This window comes from Nanorana parkeri, unplaced genomic scaffold, assembly GCF_000935625.1.
Source record: "Nanorana parkeri isolate BGI_ZX_2015 unplaced genomic scaffold, ASM93562v1 scaffold359, whole genome shotgun sequence".
Lineage (NCBI taxonomy): Eukaryota > Metazoa > Chordata > Amphibia > Anura > Dicroglossidae > Nanorana > Nanorana parkeri.
This window is the reverse complement of record NW_017306627.1, coordinates 468,915-485,896: the sequence shown is the minus strand read 5'-3', so window position 1 is coordinate 485,896 and position 16,982 is coordinate 468,915.

The following is a 16,982-nucleotide window of genomic DNA, read 5'->3' as shown; positions in this document are numbered from 1 at the left end:
ACTCTACCTTATGACAATTTTAATTTACTTTTTTCAGAGAGACCAGATAGTGAAGGAGGAAGAAAGAGAAGACAACAAGGCTAGATAGTGGAGTAAGAGGCAGTAGGGAAGAATTGTGGAGGGGGGTAAAGAACACAACAAGAACATATTGTAAAAATAAAACCATAGTGAAAAGTGGAAAAAGCAATGGCAGCAGGAGGCAGGAGAATGAAGGAGAGGAAGCAGTGCAATGACATCTTGGAAAGTAGAGAAAGAGGGAAGTGTTAGGATCCAGAGCGCCTCCTGGTGGCGCTGGAGCTAAGCCCTGCAGTTTGCGTACTCACCTGCGGGGGTCTCCAGGCAACCAGGAACTGCTAGGTACCAGACCTCCACTGGGTGGTGCTGGAAACTGCAACTCCAGTGCTCGCCTGCAGGTGTCTCCCAGCTGCCACCAATCATCCACCACCTGGTGCTCCTTGGGAGGTTACTTAAGCCCTCCCTGCAGTAAGGTCTGTGGCTTAGTATTGTTTCCTGTTAAGCCTGAGTCCCCTGTCCTGTAACCTGCTGCTGTTGCCGAGTCCTGTATCCTGTGTATGTTCCCTGCTTGTTGTCCAGAACCGTGACCTGTTTATGTTCCTGAGTCCTGTTAGCTCCTTGTACCCTGACCTTTGGTCCCTTAGTTCCCCTGGTGTTTTGCTTTGCTCCCTGGGTGTGCTTGCCTGTTTCTTCTTGCATGTGGTGTTGTTTAGATGTAGCTAGTTGCTAATACTTGTTTCTGTTGTATTATTCTGGTTGGCAAATTAAAACGGTATATCATACATTCTGCCTTGCCCTGTGTGGTCACGCGTGTTTGGTCTGCCTGTGTGGGTACCTGCGCAGGTGTGGGGTCACCTGTGCCGGTATCCCTGATAGGAAGAGTCTAGACTGCGTAGCAGGGGGTAGAGGAAGAATTGAAACCAGAATGTAAAGGAGGAAGAGAGAGGAGGCAGAGATTTAAGAAGGGAATAGGAGTAGCAACACAAATTGTAGAGAGGGCACGACAAGAGTTCTACATGGGGGAGACTTTACACTCTATGGTGTCAGCAGTTGGCTCAATGTTTTGCATTTGCCCCTCTGGTCCAGTCTGCCCCTGATTGCCCCACACTTTAGTTGCTCTCTCCTATCACAAGAACATGCATTAGATGATTTAAAGTAGGGATGCACAGATACTTTTCGAGTACCAGTGCCGATACTTGGCATTTTCATGAGAACTACCACGGTTGCGGCGGTGACCTAGCTCTGGTGCTCCACCACTGTTCTGAAATCATTAGTCTGTATTGTTTTGAAAAACTGTCACATGACAATAAACAAAAATGTATCAGTACTCGTACTTGTAAGTACTCGGCAAGTACCAGTACTCGCAAAACTGGTATCTGTGCATCCCTTTATTTATATTTATAAAAACAAAATCGTACAAGAAAACAGAGATGTACAAATCCCGGGAGCTCCGTGTGCTCCTTACAAATGACAGCTGCCTCCTAACTTTTGAATTTTTCTCTAGTCTAGTGTTGAAGCTCAAAAGTATCGGTACATGTACTCGTACTTGTACTGAGTACTGTACTTGGTATCTGTGCAACCCTAATTTAAAGCTATCTTATGGTTTAGCGATCAGAGATTTATCTTATCTGCAATAAAACTACAATGCAACAAGTGCTGGGGCATTGCGTGGTAATCAGAAATTGAATTTTCATATTACCTGAAGTTTAATAGAAGTACACAATTTTCACATACTTTCCATATATTTTTGGGAGGTGCTAGACTGCTGTTTAGGGAGGGTTGGTATGCTGCTGACATGTAGAGGTTGAAAAGTTTACCTCTATTTAATCATACCACATTAAAATACACCCATCCCAACTGTTCCCATTTTACTCTACAGGCTGCGCTGCATGCACTATTTGCCCTAATGGTCATTATTTTCTGTTATAGACTCTTATCCTTGGCAATCAATGCTGAAAATAAAAATCTTTATTGACAATTAACAATCATTATAGCTTAGTTCATTGAGCCTTGTGTAAACTGTATATGACATAGTAGTAGGGTTCGACAGTGCTAGGTGTTAGGCATATAATTACACATTAACCTTCTATGTAGAAAATGACAGTAAACATGTTAGTTGCATTTAGTGACTTCATATATTCTTCACTTTAAAAGTATGTCATAAGTGTGGATTGTGCTGGAGATCTATTTCCAATTAAGTATCCTTATTAATAATAATGAACACTTTTACTACAACTTAAATTTGAATTTGCCTGCAAAGCACTATATCTAACATGAGATGGCAGTCTTGTCTTTAAAATTCCATTTAGATTTTAATGTTTTGTAGCTTTGTTAGACCAGTTGTAGTTAGAAGGCAAGTAAAGAAGTAAACTTATTTGGTGCATTCCTTAAAGCATACATAAGCTGCAGTGAGTGAAGCACATCAGGGTGGTCTTATTAGAGCCCTTTTTAGTGGTATGCTTGCTTAAATGGTCCACTTCTTGAGGATGCTTGAAGTTGCATTCTGGGCACATAAAAAGATAGAGAAAATGAAAGTGTTTGTGTATTTAATAAAAATACAAATAATCTTTTAACATGCATCTAGTGTAAATACCTGATTGTATTTTTTTTAAATTCCTTGTCCAGTATAACTCAGACTGGGAGAGGGACGAGCGGCACTACAGACCAATCATGTCTACATGCACAGAGGCTGACAAGAAACCTGCTAAAAGAAAATGGGAGCAGAAGGATGGGCACATGCGAAGGCATCCCTACAGTTTCCCTTGGGAAAGGGGGGGGTTGGTGTTGGATGGGGCTGCTAGTGACGACTGTTACTGGGGAGGACGGGTAGGGTATGGGTGTTTATGACGATCGTTACAGGGGGGCCGGGGGAGTGGCAGCTGCTACCTCTGACTCCAGCTCTGTCCAGCATCCCGCCCAGCTCACTGACGTTACTGTTTGCCAGGAGCTGGGCAGGACAGCAGCCACAGCGTCTTGCTCAGCTCCTGGCAACCAGTGACTTTACTGAGCACAGCGGGATGCCGGCCAGAGCGTCCCATGTTGCCAAGAGTTCTTAGCAAACTGTGGCGCTCTGGCCGGTAAAGGGGCAACAGGTGTGCCCCAATGAGATGCCACGTGGGGCAGCTCAGCTGCCTCATTATAGGGATGTCCCTTGGCACATGGGCTATGTGGGCGGGCACTAGGTAGCAGAGAAAAGTCAGAGCATGCCATTTGATCCGCTCTGATGAGTCGGCGTCAGTACAGGAGATTTCTACTTTAGTGGACCCTCCCCTCCTTTTCTGGAGGGCTCTACAACTTTTCCATTTCTTGCTAACCTTAACTAAATCAGCTGAGCTCCAAGTGGATTCTATGCCTTTTGAGGAACTATGTTTGGACCCAGAGCCTATACGCCGCACCCTTTCTCTCTCTTATGCACTGCTAAACCAGCCGTCCACCGCTGAGACCCAGAGTTATGTCAGACAATGGGAACGAGACCTAGGTCTGGCCTTCTCAGCCACAATGGGACCAGATTTTCTACTTCACCCACAAGACTTCTGTGGCCTGCAGGGTTAAGGAATCAGGTTTTAAACTACTTTCCAGGTGGTATAGAGATCCCATTGGCTATCCAAAGGGTCTTTCCGCAAGCCTCACCCATATGCTGGAGATGTAACACGGCCTAGCCCATATTTTGGGACGGCCAGGTGCTCTGATAATTTTGGACAGGTGTGTGTCATTGGTCTACAGAACTGACGGGTATTGACCTGTGTGACCGTCCTGAGACGTACCTCCTTCACTTGAATTCTCTGTCGGGATGTAGATATAAGCGTTCACTCTTGATTCATTTGATTACCGTGAAGAGTGTGTGCTGCTCTGTTGGAAGCAGACCTCTCCACCTTCCCTTGCTCTCTGCTTTAAAAAGATCCAAGAGTTATGCACCATGGAAGACCTGACGGCAGCTCTCTATCACGGGGAGGAAGCTGGCCTTTTCTTCTTCTGTTCTCATCTCTTCTCTCGCCTTCCTCTGTTCGTCTTTTCATTTGCCTTGGTCTGTCTTGTTTGATTCTGTACTTCTTGGTAGTTTTTCTTTAGCAGTACTAAATATAAAAGTTTACATGCCATGGAAGTACGGGATGCATGCTCTGTCTGGTTTTGCTATTTAAGTGGATACTAACTCAAAGGTTATGCTGATTGAGTGCATGGTAATTTCCTTTGTTTAGTACTGGCCTTGCTACAGTGTATCATTAAATATTTCTATTCTTGCTACCCTTCTGTACTTCTATGTTGGCATTTATAAATAATGAATAAAAAAAAAGTCTCTCAAGTGAATGTAACCAAAGTGGGCGATTGTACAATAATTTAACATAGTCTTTCTCAGGTGAATTTAACCAAAGCGATAGATTGTACAATAATATAAAATAGTCTCTCAGGTGAATGTAACTGAAGCAGCCAATTCTACCATATTATAAAATACTTTTTCTCAGGTGGATGTAACTAAAGCAGGCAATTATGCAATAATATAGAATAGTCTTTCTCAGGTGAATGTAACCAAAGTGGGCAGATGTGCAATAATATAAAATAGTCTTAGGTGAACATAACGAAGCGGACGATTGTGCAATAATATTAATAATAATATTATTTAAAAAAATGTTCCCCAGGCAAAATATAACCAAAGCAGGTGATTGAACAATAGAGTCTTTTTCTAGCCCTTTAGGTCATGTACGGGTTTAAATGTAAATAAAGGACAACTAAGGGAACTAAGCCAGGTTATAACAAGACCATGATTCCTAATTTTTAAGGAATCCTTAGTGACTGGTAGGGTACCATGTGATTGGCGGAGGGCTACGGTAGTTCCAATATTCAAAAAGGGGGCTAGATGCCAACCAGGGAACTATAGGCCAGTCAGTCTAACATCGGTAGTTTGTAAACTGTTAGAAGGTATAATTAAGGACTATTTGGTAAAATTTGTTAAGGATAAGGGGATAGTTAATGACAATCAGCATGGGTTCAGGAAAGACCGTTCCTGCCTGACTAACTTGCTAACTTTTTATGAGGGGGTGAGCAGAGATATGGATGGAGGGAAGCCGGTAGATGTTGTATACCTGGATTTCTCAAAGGCATTTGATAGGGTACCACACAAGCGCTTACTTCACAAGCTGAGGGCTATGGGCATAGATGAGGTGGTGTGTACGTGGATAGAGAACTGGCTACGGGAACGTGTCCAGAGAGTATCTGTAAATGGCACCTTTTCGGACTGGGCTAGTGTAATGAGCGGTGTGCCTCAAGGATCTGTGCTGGGTCCGATACTGTTCAACCTATTCATTAATGACATCGGGGAGGGAATAAATAGCCATGTTTCCGTGTTTGCAGACGATACAAAAATAGGGAGGGTACTAGAAACGGATCGTGACAATATAACATTGCAGGAGGACCTGGATAAAATAGGGGAGTGGGCAATACTATGGCAGATGAGGTTTAATGTCGATAAATGCAAAGTAATGTACTTTGGACATAAAAATAAACAAATGGGCTATACAATCATGGGTATGCCGCTAGGGAAGTCAGAAATAGAAAAAGATTTGGGGGTCATTGTAGACCACAAACTGAATGGTAGCTTGCAGTGCCAAGCTGCGCTAAACAAAGCTAGCAGGGTCTTGTCCTGTATTAAGAAGGGGATGTATTGCAGGGACAAGTCTATAATTGGGCCTCTATATAGATTGTTGGTTCGGCCACATCTGGAGTACGCGGTCCAGTTTTGGTCGTCGGTACTGAGAAGGGATGTCCTTGAACTGGAGAGAGTCCAGTGGAGGGCAACAAAACTAATTAGGGGAATGGAGGACCAGAGCTATGAGACAAGGCTTCTGACCTTAAACATGTTTACGCTGGAATTAAGGAGATTAAGGAGATTAAGGGGGGATATGATTTTCATGTACAAGATGTCACAATGGTGACAGCAACATTGGCAACAAACTGTTTGAGATTAACTCCATTACAAAGACTAGAGGCCACCACCTAAAGTTGGTGGAGAAAAAATTCCAGCACAATGGGCTAAGAGGGTTCTTTACAGTAAGAGCGGTTAAGGTCTGGAACTCACTGCCATCGGCAGTGATTTCAGCCAAGAGTGTAGATTTGTTCAAGAAACGTTTGGACAATTTCTTGAGGGACCGTAATATCCAGGGATACCAGTATCCCTAAGAATGAGATGATGCGTGGACCTATATGAGTTGGACTTGATGGACGTATGTCTTTATTCAACCCCAAATACTATGTAACTATGTAACGAGCTGATTGGTTTTACCTTTCTGGGCTGTTGAAATGTACTATCATACATTTGACCCATTGAGACATGGGCACCATACCTTTCCAAAATTAGCAGATTTCTAGCTAATGTGCCTGCTCTGCCACTAGGTAGAAGCGTAGAAGCCCACCTTCCTCTATTGATGTTTACCATGTTGTACATTATTGTACTGCTACCCCTGATTTTGTTTTCTTTTTTCCTGAGAAACTTTGTATGGTCTCTGTGATTTGATTATGACCTGGCACTCTGTTCTTTTCTGATGTTCTGCCATTCACGTTACTTGTCTATGTCTAATTTTATCAAATCCAATAAAAAATGTAAATGGAAAAAAAAAATTATTGACAGCAGGCAGTGGGCAGATTTCATTGCCAATAGAAGGCTTGCTATTGGCTATAGAATCCGCCCAATGCCTGCTGTCAATCAGTAGCAGAACAGACATGATGGGGATCTAGTCCTTTGGCTTCCCCATCAGGCTCCACCCACTGTTATTGTCACTTGTTAAGGGTACAGACAATAGCATTTGTAAAGTGTTTTTTTTTAAACAGTGAATGATGGGGTGTAGGCCTCCACAAAAAGAATGTTTACATTTACAAGAATTGGGGAACCAGTAATTCACTGAAGAAAAAGCAGACACTTTTCCCAAGCTGCAACAAGGAAGTAGTGGTGGAAGAAGGCCACCACTTAAAAGGAATCATAAAGCTAAGACAAAGGCCTATGTCCTTAGTGTCCTGTTTTATATGTGGGCGGATGGTAAGCGAAAGCCTCATCATAAAGGATCCAGAAATCTCCATCAAAATGTTTATTAACCCCCAAAACATTGTCTAGATGTTGGATTAAACCCACACATACACCAGCCTTCTTTTCACTCAGCAACCTTGCATACATGCAAACAGTCTGAAGCCAATTCATAAAAGATCTATCAACAGGTCTACTGCATTTCTTCTCTGAGTCCCTGTCATCTTTTAGAAAAAAAGAATCTTTCTGTGAAGGTAATAAAGAATAAAAACATCAACACTTCATTTTCATAATTTATTTAACAGGAAAACCGAGGAAAATTCCACAAGTTAAAAACCTGAAGCAATGCCCAGCCTGAGAGATGCACTGACAAATGGTGAGCGCTAATAGTATAGGATGTACAGTACTACCCAGATACTAAGCAGACAGTAGTACTGGCTGAGATCTTCCAATAGCAGACGCAACTGACAGAGGCTGTAAAGTGGTTACAGGCTGCGATCCTACATCTGCATCTCTGACAAAGGCTGAGCAAAATGCAGAACAGGCTAAGAACACTCAATAGATGCCACATCAGGCACGTGTGGAGCAGAGGGCAGGACTGGCGAGTTAGTAAGAGAAGAGAAGAGCAAGCAGAAGGAGAAGCAGTAAGAGGAGAGGGTCACAGGAGATGGTGCAAAGACAGTGGAAGGCTGACTGACAGTTTCTGATAACAGAGCCAGCAATTGCTTAACCCTGTGCAACCCCCAACATTCCTGTCCATACAACCTGAATCACTCCCAGTAGGCACAGATCCTGCAAAATCCTCTGTGGAAAGACTTTCCTGGCATTGTTCAGAATATTGCTTCCTCGCTGCCTACACCAGGTGCCTGGTGTTCCTTCCCCGCTGCCTCCTGCACTTGCAGCAGAAGAAAGACTTGCACTTGGTACAGCGGAGGGTGAGTAGGGCCTCCATGACCTCAGCTTCCACGTCTATGTCCTCAAAATCCAGTCCCTGATGGAGAAACCAATTGGCGAGTGCTCCCGTGGCTCCACAGAACTGGAGCTCTGTACTCATGCAGGTTCCCAATGAGTTTAAATTAAAATAATTGAAAGCGGTGACAAACCCATGGTAGCCACTTTTCTAGTTTTTTTTCTCTTATGTGGCCCTAACAATATGACTACTGGGAGCCCACCCTTTTATAGTGAGGGGGCTGACTTGTCCATTCTTTATTATTTTTAGCTCTCCTGGACCCATCTGGGCAGGAGCAAATGTTTTGCCTTGCATTATGGGTTTGGGCACGAAATTATGACCATAAATTCAGAGTTTAGCTGAACAGCAAAATTGATCCGCATTGAACACAAGATGGCTCTGAACGTGAAACTCATCCCTATAAAAGCATATATGTTTGAGATCATCTGAGGAAATATGTGGTAAGGCCTAAAATGGATCATCATCCTTTGGTTAGAGTTGGAAAGGGTTAGAACCTCTGTAAGTGTTCTACAGCTGTCTATAGAATCCTTGATGTTTCGTTGGCACTTCCACTTCCATCACTGGTGCAGTACATGAAGGAAAAAGTCTGCTCAAAAGGGACACGGCAGCAATAAAAATCTGGCACAGTTTCATATCCTTCTTTAAGTGTCTTGGAAGTTTATTTTTCACTTCCTCCTTCGAAGACAGAACAGGAAGGAACCGGAAAGGTCCATACATGCAATGGGGGAGCATATTTTCTGACATGTTAGTGGTATTAACATAAGACATTTTCAAAACTGTATTGCAAATATAACTTTTACATTACAATGATCATTGTACTACAGGCTTGAAACACTTTAAAAGTGATTAAGAGGCGGATTTTTTTTCTTAAGCCCACATGAATCATGATGGAGGACATGCATTTACTATACTAATGGAGTAGTAATTTTCACTACAGCAAATTCTGCTGGTTGGCATGGTTACCAGAAAGGAAATAATGCAGTGGAATGAAATGGTAGAATAGGGGTGAAACGCAGGGGGTCTCATACCGTGCATATGTAGGGAAAAACATGCTCAATTTTATTCTATTTTATTTACTTCCACTTTTTATCAGTTTTACCAGCTAGAATAAAATATCTCCTTTATCACTTATGCTAAAAAGGTCTCAAGAATCTGATCTTGTGTAATACATAATATAATCAAATAGAAACATATAATAAAAAAAAATAGAAACATATATTACAACTGAGAAATGCAATGCTATAAATGGCCAGCTGTGCTGTTAAATGACAGAGAAAACTGTGTATAACCATGAAGTGGGCATAGTGCTTCCAAAAATTCTATATTTTCCTGAAAGTGTCATTTGACATAAGATGATGGTTATTCTTTTTAGAGCTGACATTGGTGAGCTGAGGGCAACCTTCCCATAAGTGGAACTTCCCAAACGCAATTTGTTCCAATGGCTACCTAATTCAGTCCCACATGACAGCAATCATATCAACTTCAATTTTAAATATAATTATTAATAAATAATTTATTGTTACATAAAATTAAAAAAATCAGAAAGTCAAAACAGGTGAAGTACATACAGTATATGTTATCTGTTTCAAGGTATGTCCCATTCTAGTGTGCTGCTTTGAGCATCGACACCCCTGGTGTATAATATAAGCCAGAGGGTGACAACACTTATAGTTTTGTACAAAACATTGCTAGAATTGGGGTAAAACCTGGGCCATCCCCCCCAAAAAAATGGTGGGTATGGCCAAGCCACACCTAACAGTAGAAGTTTCTCAAATTGTAACAGCTAAATCGAGTTGGAGCCTCCCAATAAGCTGCACACGTCACAGGTTTTGTACCCAAATATACCCCCTAATTTTAGTGCCACAAGCAACAGTCTCACACACACACACACACACCTAAACCTCAGTGAATAGGGTCATTTAAAAAAAAAAAAAAGATTAATTCCATATGCTTTTTTGCACACAGAGAACAATCTGTCCGAATCTAATGAAAGACTTAATTAAAATGGTTGTAGACTACCTAACTAGCAACTGTTGACACAATAAACACTTTGATCAGGAATATGTAGTGTACAACGTAGCCTATTAAGTATGATGGTTAGGAATATGTAATGTACAACATTGTCCCAGGGGTAACCATTGCACTTTATTGTAAGGTAAATTCCTGTTTACTCATCTACAAAAATATCCATAGAAATCTAAAGCAGGTCTAGAGGCACTCATGGGTGTTGCAGCGGAGAGAAGTCCGCCAACATTTCAACGGAGCTTAGTCCATCTTTATCAAGACGTCTTGATGAAGATGGGCTGAGCTCCATCGAAGCGTTTGCAATAAACTGCTGATGCTTTGACTTATCTCCGCTGCAAGACCTGTGAGTGCCTCTAGGCCTACTTTGAGTTTATAATGTACAATACAGTGTATACAGTGCACGGGTCAGGACAACATAATTGCACAACATAGCATGCAAAGTGCATCAGCCAGCAGTTAGTGCCCCCTTTTGTTGGTGGTCAGCGGAGATGGCCCACTTAATTGTTGGTGTTCAGTGATGTGTTCAGGGGCATTCTGTACATTGATTGTCAGCATGCCACCATATTTTGGTAGTCCGTGTACCTCCTTATAACTTTAGTGGTCAGCTTGGTCATTTGTAGTCAATTGGAGATGAAATGTTACTTACAGAAACTGCAGAAGATCCAAACTACTTCCTTCTGGCTTCTGGGTGATTGCAGACCAGAGCTATGCAGGTAGCACCTGGCTGGATAGCCCTCCAGCTGGCAATCCCTGCATACTGCTGAGCAAGTCGCTCTCACAGTCAATGTGACTTGCTTTGTTAGCTCTTGCTAGATGCCTATAGCTCTGAAGCATTGTATGTCTTCTCTCCACCTCCGCCTGCCTGTTAGACTGTAAATAATCAGCATCACACTACCGAGAATCCCTATATGCTTCTACTCTACTGAATGCTGCCTAAACACTTCCCCTTCAAACTGCAGTGCCTGAAACCTGTTAGATAGGATAGAGCCTGATTTGCTCAGAGTGCATAATTCAGCCTGTTTTGTGCTGTGCAGAGAATTGTGTTAGGCAGCTGACTTAGTAGTGTTAAAAATATGTATTTTTATTTAAATGTATAACCTTGAAATGTTCTCCATTCTGTTTGTGAAGACTAACAACTCAGGCCATTGATGCCTGTGAGCTATACACAATGAGCGATCACTGGGCTCATGTAATGTACGGCACAGCATATGGCATTCAGAAATCAGGAATATGTAATGTACAGCACGACATATATGTAGTGTGTAGTGGTCAGGAGTAACATACAACATTACATTGATTGTCAGTGGGAAGATAAACATGGTTTCTCAGGCAGTCCAACATTCTGGGATACCGCAACGGTTTGAACCTAATATCTTGCATCTGTGGGCTCCAGTTCATATCAGAGCAGTATGTATAGTAAACTTTACAAAGTATGTGTATAGCTTTCATCCAGCATTGATCACAGGGACATCGATCGATATGGGCACCTAGAGTATGTGCCCCAGGTTTCCTTCCTGGTTCTCTGAGGCTGCGATACCCAGCTTGCTGAAGGTACTACTGGACAAAATGATCCCCGTCTGAAAGTGTTTGCATATTTGAGGTACTGATATGCTGCAGCCAAAATTGGCAGCACAGGAAAAGGAAAGTCTCTTCTAATCCCTCAGGTAAGTAACCCACATTAACCCTGTGCCCACAATCCCATCAGCATTTGCACCTAAGCGGTGGTTCTGCACTGTGTTAAATAGTGCACTCCATAACATCTTTGTTGTGATTTGCGCATAGTGTAATTATGCCTCCCAGTATGTGGTATACACACACTGAACTTGCAATTTGAATAGCATAGTTTTCCAGTTTTTGTGCATAGGTCCTCAGTAGTATATATGTGGATGCGTCTCTGAATGTCTTCTGATAGCCTCCCAACATTTCCCTCTATGCTATGGTTAGGATCTGCGGGCTGAACAAAAGAAATCTAAAAGTGTGTGGCCAGTGTGTGAAATATGGTTATGCCTCCCAGTATGTGGTATACACACACTGAACTTGCAATTTGAATAGCATAGTTTTCCAGTTTTTGTGCATAGGTCCTCAGTAGTATATATGTGGATGCGTCTCTGAATGTCTTCTGATAGCCTCCCAACATTTCCCTCTATGCTATGGTTAGGATCTGCGGGCTGAACAAAAGAAATCTAAAAGTGTGTGGCCAGCTTAAGCAGCAAAACAAACAGCAAATAGCTGAGTCACCACACTTCTAATTGTTTATTTGCTGTAAACTGACAAATGAAAGTGGGGTGGCAGATTGCTGTGGTTAAAATCTGAGTCCTTGACCTGCAGCTAAGCTCCCTGCTGCTGCCAGGATAATGAACTTGTGAAATAATGTAGAAGAATACCCACTTGGCTGCAAATCCTTACAAAAGGTTGGGTGAATTGGTGAATATGCACTTGTAGCTGCTGGTATAGCGGCTTCCAGGACATATCAGAGACACAGTCTATTCTTTCGCAAATCCATGATTTTGTATGCCAAGAGAACTTCATCTGGGTGACACTGGATGTGAAAGTTCCTTATTCTTCTATTTCCCATCATATTGTACCTTGGACATATGGAGGGGACATATGCATACTGGAAAAGTTTGTACAACATTTAACTGTTAATAATCTGAATTTGCAGCTTACATGTGTGAAATATGGTTACCATAGACTTGTCATTATGTTAGTGGGAGATGTTATAACAGGCTCAGTATCCACATTCACATTTTGCAACTTGTATTCAGGAAATTCTACTTTAAAAGTTTCCAGCTATCACACCTCACCCACAACCAGTAGGTAAATTATCAGAGCAAGAAGAAACTGTTTTTGTGGATTCTATTTTTTAAACGAGAATCAGATCATCGAGAAGCGTCTAGGGGTCTCAAAGTACCGGCCATTGGGCCATTCACCAAGCACTAGCACCGTCACATAAGAGGAAGGGCATGCTCCCCCCTAGAAGAGGTCATTAACATTAGTACCGGTGCTGTGTAGAATTGGACAGGCAGACCAATAAAGCATTGGTCAGTGACAGCAGAGGAAATATAGTTACTGTAAATAGTATTCACCCCTGTGGAAGATTTCTGTTCATTTGTGTCCATCAAAACAAAATAAATGACAGTAAAACATGGAGAAATAGACTCATGTGAAGATTAACAAAAAATGCTGATTACAAATTACTCGCTCTTTCCTGAAAGAAGATTCTTTTATTTTTTCCTTTAAACTGCATTTTCCTTTGGAATGAAGTGGGGCTGGGGAGTTAATCCTAAACCTAGTTAGTCTGTTCTGTACTCTATACTGTGCTGCCATCTCATTATCAGTTGTGTATTAGTTGTACATGGTCTGTCCTAACAAAGTCTTAAAGCTCTAGCATTTTATGGTAATGACAAGAAGCTCAGAATGTCCGTTGTGTCTTTTTATGAGGGCAGCAACAGTTTCCTGTCACTTTGAAATTGAGAGAGAAGCCTACAAAGACACATCTTAAAAGGTAAGAAAGAGGGGTTTTCACAAATTTCTTTGCAAACGTGGAAATACAGTTTAAGGTAGAGTTAAATCCAAAATCTGTTTTAAATTTTGGATACAACAGAGAAAGCTTAAAATGCCCTAGTTATTTTTTTTTTTTTGTCTGCCACTGTTGTCCTAATGGGATTGCACTTCACTTCCTGTCCCATAGCCAACAAAGTGAGAGAACAGGCACTAGGACTAAGGGAGAAAGTGAGTCCTAACAGCAGGTACATAGAGAACAATAAAAACCTGAGTTGCTAACCCTTCTATACTTTATCCAACAAAAAAAAAAAAAAGTTTAGGGTTTAGATACACTTTGGATTAAAGCTGGCCATATACCTATAGATTTTCTATGCTCAGATAGAAACATTGCAAGATTCCTCCATCTACGCTAAACTGTGTGGATGGAGGAATCTCCCACTGGGACAAGCTTCAGTATCTTGCTATTCTGCCCCGCTGGCTCTCAAAATACCTGAACAATCTGATTGGATGAAGGCATTGTTCAGGTATTTTGACAGCCAGCGGGGCAGAATAGCAAGATACTGAAGCTTGGCCCAGCAGGAGATTCCTCCATCCACACAGTTTAGCGTAGATGGAGGAATCTGTTGCACATTTTCCATCTGACCCCAGAAAATCTGCAGATAATCTCTGGGTGTATGGCCAGCTTTAGATGCACGTTTTACAGCAAATACATCCCTGAATCTGTTTAAAAAAAGTCAGTGAGTTTTACACATTTGGGCACTGCATTTTTTTTTCCTCCATTCTTCTTTGCATGCTGCTCCAACTCCGTTAGTTGCAAAGGGAATGTGAATGAACAGCTTTTTTTCAAGTCAAGCAACAATTTTATTTTATTTGATTGCGGTCTGGAGTCTTGGCCAACTTCCAACATTACCATTTTTTTCCATTATTATTTAAAGGTGAACTATGAGGTGAGTGATTTTCACTCATCCTCATAGTTCTAGCCGACCTGTGACAATGAGACTGTCACAGGTCGGCTCAGTAGATCGGGAGGTGAGCGAACACATACCGGCGTTCGCTCACTTCTCGATCCTGTGCCGGCAGAGAGCCGTGACAGGGGAGGCACTGGATTCCCCCCCTCCCCACTCTGATCCTCCAGCGCTGACTGGCGGAATGGACGGGGGAGGGGGCGGGTACAGCTGGCTCTGCCTCTATTTGGCAGAGCCATCTGTCACTCACGCAGCTGGGCGGATCCAGACATAATTGTCAGGATCCATTTCAGCTACGGCGTCTCAGTATACCGCGAGCTGTAGCCTGCGGTATACGGAGCTTAGGGTGACGGGAGGATGCTAGTTTGTGTCCTCCCGTTACCCTTAGGAGAACTATGGGGGAAAGCCTTGACCCCATAGTTCTCCTTTAAATTGTCTTTATGCTTGGGGTCATCGTCTTGCTTGAAGACAAATCTTTTCCTAGGCTCTGGTTTCTTCCAGGATTTCCCTACATTTATTCGTCCTTCTACTCCGACTAGTCTTTCAGGGCCTGCTGCAGAGAAGCATCCCTACAACATGATACCATCACTACTGTGCTTCAGAGTGGAAATGCTGTGTTTATTATGAGGTGCAGTGTTTGGCTTACACCAAACATGGTGTTTAGTTTGATGACCAAAATGCTCAGGTTTTTCTCACATCAGACTATAGAACCTTCCCTAGAGCCTTCCACATGCCTAGTGGCAAACTGTTGTCGTCACCAGCCTCCCTTAAACTTGCAACAGTTGAATGCAAAGTATATACTATCTCACCTACGGAGTAGTGGCCTCCCGCTTGCGCGGTCACCTACATTTGTTGGCATATTCCTGGCAGATCTAAAAAGCGTCACACGGATTCTTTCTGTCAGCTATTACCTAACTAAAAAGGCATCAGGAACCACAGCACATGGTGATGGGAATAGGTATGCAGCCGACCCAAAAGTGGCAGTATTCAGAATGTTAATAAACAGAACAGTGAAAAGCTTAGCATTGAGCGTCCTGTTTTACAGATCGTCTTTAGCTTTATTTTGACCCTGTAGACTAGGGGTCTCAAAGTACCGGCCCGCGAGCCGGTACTATGTGGCCCGCAGCCAGCTGAAAAGTCGGGCACACAGTCACGGACCGCGTACCAGACTTGCGGGAGCAGCTACACGGTCTGCATCTCTGTTGGATGCAGACCGCAGAGCTGCTCCTGTCAGCTCCGGCAGGTGCTCTGTCAGTTCTAAGCTCCAGCCGAATGATGATTAGTAAGGTCTGCACTACTGTAGACCTTACTAATCACCACTAGATAACCAGGGAACGGTGATGTGCCTCCTCCCTGCAAAGATGCAAGCAGGTGAGGGAGCTTGGAAGGAAAGGAGGGAGGAGGGGAAAGTTTGTGTGCTGGGGCGGGAAGTTTAATATGTGTGCTGGGGAGGGTATTGTGTGTGGGGGGAGTGTATTATTATGTGTGAGGGAGGGATTGGAAGGGGGGGTGTATTATTATGTGTGAATGGGGATTGAAAGGGGGAGGGGGTGTATTATGTGTGTGTGGGGGGACATTGGAAGGGTAGTCCCCTATATTTCAGGTGCAATTAGGGATTCCCGTGTCACAAACTTGTGTTTTCCTGCAGCAGGAATCCCTAATTTGGCGTTTACATGCAGCAACTGTCACCCATTCAAGTTAATGATCAGGGGACAGCCGTTGCATGTACACGCCTGCATACCGCATGTAATATGATTACATGCAGTTACAAAAACAATCACTATCCCTGGATAAACATTTGTGTATCTAGGGAGAGTGATTGATTCCTGACTGCATGCAAACCTTTCACATGATTACATGCAGTGTGCAGGCGTGTACATGCAGCAGCTGTCACCCGATCATTAATTTGAATCGGTGACAGTTGCCGCTTGTAACATGTGCAGACATTAAAACTGGTACCGTATAAAGTAACGGCCCCCACGGGACTTAAAAAAAAAAATGTGTCCAGTCGCCCCCGACTAAATTGAGTTTGAGACCTCTGCTGTAGACACTTTAATAAGTATCTGTACTTTGAAGGCATATTCAGTGCCTTGGAAATTTTCTTGCATCGATCCTGATTTGTGCTTTTCATTCAACATTTCACAGAGCTGCTTGGAGTATTCTTCACGGTGTAGGTCATGCCATGATACTGACACCAGAAATTGGATATTCCAGATACACATGTATTTATATTGAAAGCACTTGGAGAGCGCGCGCACAGACACACACAATTATTTGGGTGATATAAAAAAGGTGCATACCTATGTAATCTGTTATTTTCTGATTTCATATCATATTTCATCAACATTAGTGTTGATCAGTAGAATACAAAAAAAAGAAAAATCACTTTTATTCAGGAAACATGGTATGGCAGTGTCTGATGGCAGTCCTGTCATATCTGAATGGGACATATGAATGGAGGCAGCAATATGGTCAGTCAGTTGAGGGCCAGGTT